Source organism: Rhipicephalus microplus, unplaced genomic scaffold (genome assembly GCF_043290135.1).
Source record: "Rhipicephalus microplus isolate Deutch F79 unplaced genomic scaffold, USDA_Rmic scaffold_296, whole genome shotgun sequence".
Taxonomy (NCBI): domain Eukaryota; kingdom Metazoa; phylum Arthropoda; class Arachnida; order Ixodida; family Ixodidae; genus Rhipicephalus; species Rhipicephalus microplus.
This window is the reverse complement of record NW_027464865.1, coordinates 62,501-69,734: the sequence shown is the minus strand read 5'-3', so window position 1 is coordinate 69,734 and position 7,234 is coordinate 62,501. Positions and strand designations below refer to the sequence as shown.

The 7,234-nt window shown below is 59.4% G+C and overlaps 2 non-coding genes across 2 annotated transcripts; both read left to right on the top strand.

The window, feature by feature from the left end:
- Window positions 1-2,884: 2,884 nt before the first annotated feature.
- On the top strand, window positions 2,885-4,699 carry LOC142793234 (small subunit ribosomal RNA). Its single transcript, XR_012891539.1, has one exon. It is a non-coding gene; the product is annotated as a small subunit ribosomal RNA (ribosomal RNA).
- Window positions 4,700-6,418: 1,719 nt separating this feature from the next.
- Window positions 6,419-6,571, top strand: LOC142793245 (5.8S ribosomal RNA). The gene has a single exon (XR_012891550.1). It is a non-coding gene; the product is annotated as a 5.8S ribosomal RNA (ribosomal RNA).
- Window positions 6,572-7,234: the final 663 nt, after the last annotated feature.

The window sequence follows — 7,234 nt, the reverse complement described above, 5'->3', positions numbered from 1 at the left end:
CGGTCTGGGTGCTTATCGCTGCTATTATAGGGGCACCCCGGCAGACGCAGAAAAAAAAAATTTTTTTTCGACCTTCTTTTTTGCTGGTCGAGCTCGGGTAACCCAGGTCGCAATGGGAGCCGCGCACGAAAGCGGCGTCGCGAGACGCGTTCGCGGTCGCTAGTCGCACGAGCTCGGCAACCGCGTCAGCCGGCGCGGAGTTCGGGATGCCGACGGCTAAGTGGGTACCGCTGCTCGGATGTTCGCCGTTTTTGGCCGAGTGAGTGCTGGCACTCCGGCGAAGCGAAACGGGGCCGATTCGGGCACGATATCGGCGTATTTCGACGTGCTCGCCGGCGACCGTCGCACGAGTACGGCAAAGCGCGTCTGCCGGGGCGAGGTTTGCGATGCCGACGAAAAAGTGGGAAGCGCCGCTCGGATCTTCGCCGTTTTTGCAGGAGTGAGTGGCGGCCCTCCTGCGAGACCAAGAAGCATCGACTCGCGCACGATATCGGTGTCTTTCGACGTGCCCGCCGGCCACCGCCGCACGAGTACGGCAAACCGCGTATGCCGGGGCGGGGTTGGCGACGCCGACGCAAAAGTGGGAACCGCCACTAGGATGTTCGCCGTTTTTGGCAGAGTGAGTGCTGGCACTCCGGCGAAGCGAAAGAGCGCGAATGCGCCCACGAAAGTGGCGTGTTTGGACGTGCTTGACGACGACCACCGCAGGAAAACGAAAAACCACGTCAGCCGGGGCGAGCGACCCATGGCGGTCTGGGTGCTTATCGCTGCTATTATAGGGGCACCCCGGCAGACGCAAAAAAAAAAAAAATTTTTTTTCGACATTCTTTCTTGCTCGTCGACCTCGGGTGACCCAGGTCGCAGTGGGAGCCGCGCACGAAAGCGGCGTCGCGAGACGGCTTCGCGGTCGCTAGTCGCACGAGCTCGGCAACCGCGTCTGCCGGGGCGGAGTTCGGGACGCCGACGGCTAAGTGGGAACCGCCGCTCGGATGTTCGCCGTTTGTGGCCGAGTGAGTGCTGGCACTCCGGCGAAGCCAAACGGGGCCGATTCCGGCACGATATCGGCGTCTTTCTACGTGCTCGCCGGCGACCGTCGCACGAGTACGGCAAAGTGCGTCTGCCGGGGCGGGGTTTGCGACGCGTACGCAATAGTGAGAACCGTCGCTCGGATGTTCGTCGTCTTTCGCCGAGCCAGTGCTGGCACTCCGGCGAAGCCGAACGGAGCCGATTCGGGCACGATATCGGCGTCTTTCCACGTGCTCGCCGGCGACCGTCGCACGAGTACGGTAAACCGCGTCAGCCGGGGCGGAGTTCGGGACGCCGATGCGAAAGTGGGAAGCGCCGCTCGGATCTTCGCCGTTTTTGGAGGAGTCAGTGGCGGCACTCCGGTGAAGCCAAGGTGCGCCAATTCGCGCACGATATCGGCGTCTTTCGACGTGCCCGCCGGCCACCGTCGCACGAGTACGGCAAACCTCGTCTGCCGGGGCGGGGTTTGCGACGCCGACGCAAAAGTGGGAACCGCCGCTCGGATGTTCGCCGTTTTTGGCAGAGTGAGTGCTGGCACTCCGGCGAAGCGAAAGAGCGTGAATGCGCCCACGAAAGTAGCGTATTTGGACGTGCTTGACGGCGACCGCCGCAGGAGTACGAAAAACCACGTCAGCCGGGGCGAGCGACCCACGGCGGTCTGGGTGCTTATCGCTGCTATTATAGGGGCACCCCGGCAGACGCAGAAAGAAAAAAAAAAAAAAATGGGGACATGGCGTGCGTCACCGTGCGGCTTCGCAGCGTTGCCGAAGTCGCCGAGCCCTTCGACTGAGCCGAACGGCGGACAGGGAACGTTGGTCGGCCGTTCTAACCTGTCGGTGCCACGCCGAGACGTCGTTAAGGAAAACCGCGTCGTGGGCCTCTACGACGCCGTCGAGTCGTTGTACGTTTGGTGTCCAGCGTGTCGGCGGCGAGTAGCGGACACGTCGTTCACGACTTCGGTCTTTCGCAGTCGACGCGAACTTGCGGAGAGTCGTGGTGCCTCACGTTTTCGGCAGAAACCGCGGCGGAATTTTCCCGTGCGTGCGCGCACGACCTCGGTGCTGTGCCGTCAGCGTAGTGTTGCACAAACTCGTGGCCTACCCAAGGTGCGGTACGTTTGCGGCCGTATCCTCGGTGGGAATTTCGTGAGTAGGGTCGCAAATTCTACGACCTCGGCGGGTTTGAGAGCGACGTAGACTTGTGGCACGCTCAACGTGCCACACGTTTCGGGGCACACCCGCGGTGAAATTTTCTCGAGTACGCTCGTATTAGTGCCCAAGGAGGTCTGGGTACTTATCGCTGCTATTATGTGGGGGTTCTCGTGAGCGGCGTACGCGAAAGCGACCGGGTGTCTGATATGCGGCGGGCTTCGGCCTCGTCAAGCGTGTCCTCGGGTCTGCTCCAGGGGAATCCACGGCAGTCGTCTGCAGCCTCATCCGCTTGATGCGTTAGGGGCTGGTTGTCGGACGGTGCCGTTTTACCACGATATCGAGGTGTGTTCCGTGTCGTCCTCGGGCGATTCAGATGCGAAAGCGCCGAAGACGCGGGCGTGACCCGTCGTCTGGCGGCTTTGCAGTCTCGGCTCCGTTGCTAGTTCCGGCCGGTCCACCGACAGTGCAGCGGGCTTGGGCAACCCGCACGGCGCGACCGAGTCGATGCAACGAAAAAGAGCGAGCATGAACGTGCTTCTTGCCGCACGGCTCCCACTCGTCTTTCGGGAAGGTTGTGCCGTAGCGAGCTCGAACGCCGTCATCTCGGAGTGCAAAATAAGCGTGTTGGGGCGCCTGAAGGTGGCCTCCGCCGCACACAGACTGCGTCCGGCCCGCCGAAGGCGAGGACGGACGCGCAGTCGAACGATTACCTGGTTGATCCTGCCAGTAATCATATGCTTGTCTCAAAGATTAAGCCATGCATGTCTAAGTACATGCCGAAATAAGGCGAAACCGCGAATGGCTCATTAAATCAGTTATGGTTCCTTAGATCGTTTCTTCCTACTTGGATAACTGTGGCAATTCTAGAGCTAATACATGCAGTGAGCCTGGAGCCCTTTGGGTAACGGGTGCTTTTATTAGACCAAGATCGATCGGGTTTCGGCCCGTATTGTGTGGTGACTCTGGATAACTTTGTGCTGATCGCATGGCCACGAGCCGGCGACGTTTCTTTCAAGTGTCTGCCTTATCAACTTTCGATGGTAGGTTACTTGCTTACCATGGTTGTTACGGGTAACGGAGAATCAGGGTTCGATTCCGGAGAGGGAGCCTGAGAAACGGCTACCACATCCAAGGAAGGCAGCAGGCGCGCAAATTACCCACTCCCGGCACGGGGAGGTAGTGACGAAAAATAACAATACGGGACTCTTTTGAGGCCCCGTAATTGAAATGAGTACACTCTAAATCCTTTAACGAGGATCAATTGGAGGGCAAGTCTGGTGCCAGCAGCCGCGGTAATTCCAGCTCCAATAGCGTATACTAAAGCTGCTGCGGTTAAAAAGCTCGTAGTTGGATCTCAGTTCCAGACGAGTAGTGCATCTACCCGATGCGACGGCTCGGACTGAACATCATGCCGGTTCTTTCTTGGTGCACTTCATTGTGTGCCTCGAGATGGCCGGTGCTTTTACTTTGAAAAAATTAGAGTGCTCAACGCAGGCGAGTCGCCTGAATAAACTTGCATGGAATAATAGAACAAGACCTCGTTTCTGTTCTGTTGGTTTTTGGAATACGAGGTAATGATTAAGAGGGACGGACGGGGGCATTCGTATTGCGGCGCTAGAGGTGAAATTCTTGGACCGTCGCAAGACGAACTACTGCGAAAGCATTTGCCAAGAATGTTTTCATTGATCAAGAACGAAAGTCAGAGGTTCGAAGGCGATCAGATACCGCCCTAGTTCTGACCATAAACGATGCCAACCAGCGATCCGCCTGAGTTACTCAAATGACTCGGCGGGCAGCTTCCGGGAAACCAAAGTATTTGGGTTCCGGGGGAAGTATGGTTGCAAAGCTGAAACTTAAAGGAATTGACGGAAGGGCACCACCAGGAGTGGAGCCTGCGGCTTAATTTGACTCAACACGGGAAAACTTACCCGGCCCGGACACTGGGAGGATTGACAGATTGAGAGCTCTTTCTTGATTCGGTGGATGGTGGTGCATGGCCGTTCTTAGTTGGTGGAGCGATTTGTCTGGTTAATTCCGATAACGAACGAGACTCTAGCCTATTAAATAGGTGCGGGGTTCCCAGCACCTTACAACCTTCTTAGAGGGACAAGCGGCTCCTAGCCGCACGAAACAGAGCAATAACAGGTCTGTGATGCCCTTAGATGTCCGGGGCCGCACGCGCGCTACACTGAAGGAAGCAGCGTGTCTTTATCCCTGTCTGAAAAGACTGGGTAACCCGTGGAACTTCTTTCGTGATTGGGATAGGGGCTTGCAATTGTTCCCCTTGAACGAGGAATTCCCAGTAAGCGCGAGTCATAAGCTCGCGTTGATTACGTCCCTGCCCTTTGTACACACCGCCCGTCGCTACTACCGATTGAATGATTTAGTGAGGTCTTCGGACCGATGTCCGGCGCGGCCTTTCGGTTGCGCCGGTCTGTTGGAAAGATGACCAAACTTGATCATTTAGAGGAAGTAAAAGTCGTAACAAGGTTTCCGTAGGTGAACCTGCGGAAGGATCATTAACGGATTGTGAAGGGTGAGCGCCTCAGCTGCGTCTGCGCCCGACACTTTCTGCCGCTGACCCCGTTTGGACGCGGGGTCGGCTTTTCCCCACGGGGCTGCCTGAATGTGGAGCGGCACCCCGTGACAAATTGTTGCGCCCAGCGGACGCCAACACCGCGACCTTGGACGGTCGGCCAGGTGGCGGACGCGGGTACAAACGGCGCAACGCACTCATAGGTCGGCTTTCGACCCGCCACTGCACCGTGGCTCGAAGCGCTCGAAATGCGCGACCCGACCGCTGCGGGACCGCCTAGTACTGTAAACAGGAGCGGCGGAGCGCGAACGGCGAGTCGTGGTTACGTCGGTAGAAGGCGAGGCTGCGCGTTCCCGAAACGCTAGCCGAGTGCCCTCCCGACCGTTCGAGCGTGCAAGAACGAGACCCGACAATCGCGCGGCGACTGCCAAGTACGAGAGGAACGGCACAAGCGTCGGCGGTCGGTCAAGGAACTGGCGATGTGACGGGTCCGCTGTGCACCAGTGCATACCGTCCCGCCGTCCGCGGCAAGCGCCTCCGCGTCCTCGGGTGACGGAGGCTGCCGGTCGGTTCTTGCAGGCGAGGGATCTCGCTGGCACCGGTTCGCGTTGACGCGCGGCCGGTCATGGCACGGCGATGCGACGGCCGAGGTGCGCAGTACTCGATGGAGGAACCGCACGCTCCGATGACCGTCCCGCCCTCCGCGGCGTATGCGTACCGACCGTAATGGTTGCAGCAGCGCCGGCCGGCTTTTGAATTCGCCACACGAAACACGGTGCGAGATCGCGGTTAGGGGAGCGTCGACGTTGCCAGGCGTTTTGCTTGCTGCCGAGGGAAAGGCGGCACGGCCACGTCGCGCTCGTCGCGATTAGCGGGTCTGCGCGCTTTGGGAAGGTGCCGCAACGACTTGCCGAAAGAGGAAGCACGGAAGAACGAGGGACTTGGACGTCCCGACAATTGAACGCACTTGCGGCCAGGCCCTTGCTGGCTTCGTTCTTCCGCCTCGAGTAGGCTCGTACGCGGCTCCGGCGCCGAAAGTGGTCCTTGGCACCGACTTCGGTGGACGTGGGAAGTGCCGCGCAAGTACGGCGCGCCTGGCTCCACCTGTTGGCTAAAGTAGGCAGCCGGATCGGCATTTTGGTGTGCGGTGGCAAACCGTGGATGCGAAAAAAGCTTGTGCGATTTCGTGGAACAAAAAGCGGGGGTCCCCCTTTTTATGCGGAGGAGACCGACCCGCCTGCCGTGGTGAACCGCGACGCCACGGTAAAAACGGGAGAGGCTTGTCGATGGGACCGTGCATCCCGCGCTCCACGGAGGCCGGGAGGCGGCCGCCCGAGGAAATGTGTAGCCGTCGAGGCCCGCATCTGCGTGCACTCTTATCCAAATGGGTGTACCGCAGGCATTTTCTGGTTAGGCGGGCCAATGAGAGCGAGCACACAACGATACCTACGGGTCCGGCTTGGAGAACCGGCTTCGACGCCTCCCGAGTATTTATAGAGGGGTGGACCACGAAAGCACTCGCAAGTAGCGAAAGCGAAACGCCGTCCGAAACACACCGTTTGCTCGATTTGCGGCAGCCGAAAAAGGCGCGGCAGAGTTTTGGAGTCCAAGCGTGCGCTGAAAAGCGCCCTTCTTGGCCACTGTTTGGCCGAGTGCCAGAAACGTTTGGTTTTGACTGTACGGAATTGAACAAACACTTTTTCACGACTCTAAGCGGTGGATCACTCGGTTCTCGGGTCGATGAAGAACGCAGCCAGCTGCGAGACTTGGTGTGAATTGCAGGACACACTGAGCACTGATTCTTTGAACGCACATTGCGGCCTTGGGTCTTCCCTTGGCTTCGTCTGTCTGAGGGTCGGATCACATATCAAGAGAGCCTTCGGCGCACAAGGGAACGTGAGCCGTCGACTCGTTTTGACCGCGTCGGCAACACGGACAGCACGCTGAACACCTCACAGCGAGCGCCAACAGCGGCCACTCAAGGGCGAGACGGTGGCGACCGTCGTGCCAGAGCCCAACCGAAACGGGGGCGACCGACTGCATTGAGGATGTGGCACCTCGTTGAGACCGCCGCAGGACTTCGAGTCGGAAGGAAGCCTGCAGGGAAAGTGCGGTCGAGGTTGCGTACTCCTCTCTGCGACCGGGCGCGCAAGAGCTGCGAGAGCCACGGACGCGCAACTTTAACGCACGGTAAACACGAGGAGCGAAAGCCGGCCAGCAAAGCTTCTCCAGCCGTGCGCAAAGTGCGCGAGATCGCAGCCTTGCGTTGCGCTTGTTGCCCTCGAAGTAAGCAGAGTGTCCCGTAGACCGGGCGCTCGAACACGCTGCGGGGCCGTGCCTCCTCCAGGCTTTGCCGCGCGAACAGGGAACGTTCGCGCGCAAAGCGCAGGGAGGTGAGGAGGCTGCGCCCGACGTTTGCGGTTCGCTGCGTACGCGGTTGATGCGGAGAGCACGGCGCGACGACTTGCCGCGAAGCGGAAAAAGTCTCCCGCACGAGTTGGCGAAACGTTGGCGAAGCTTA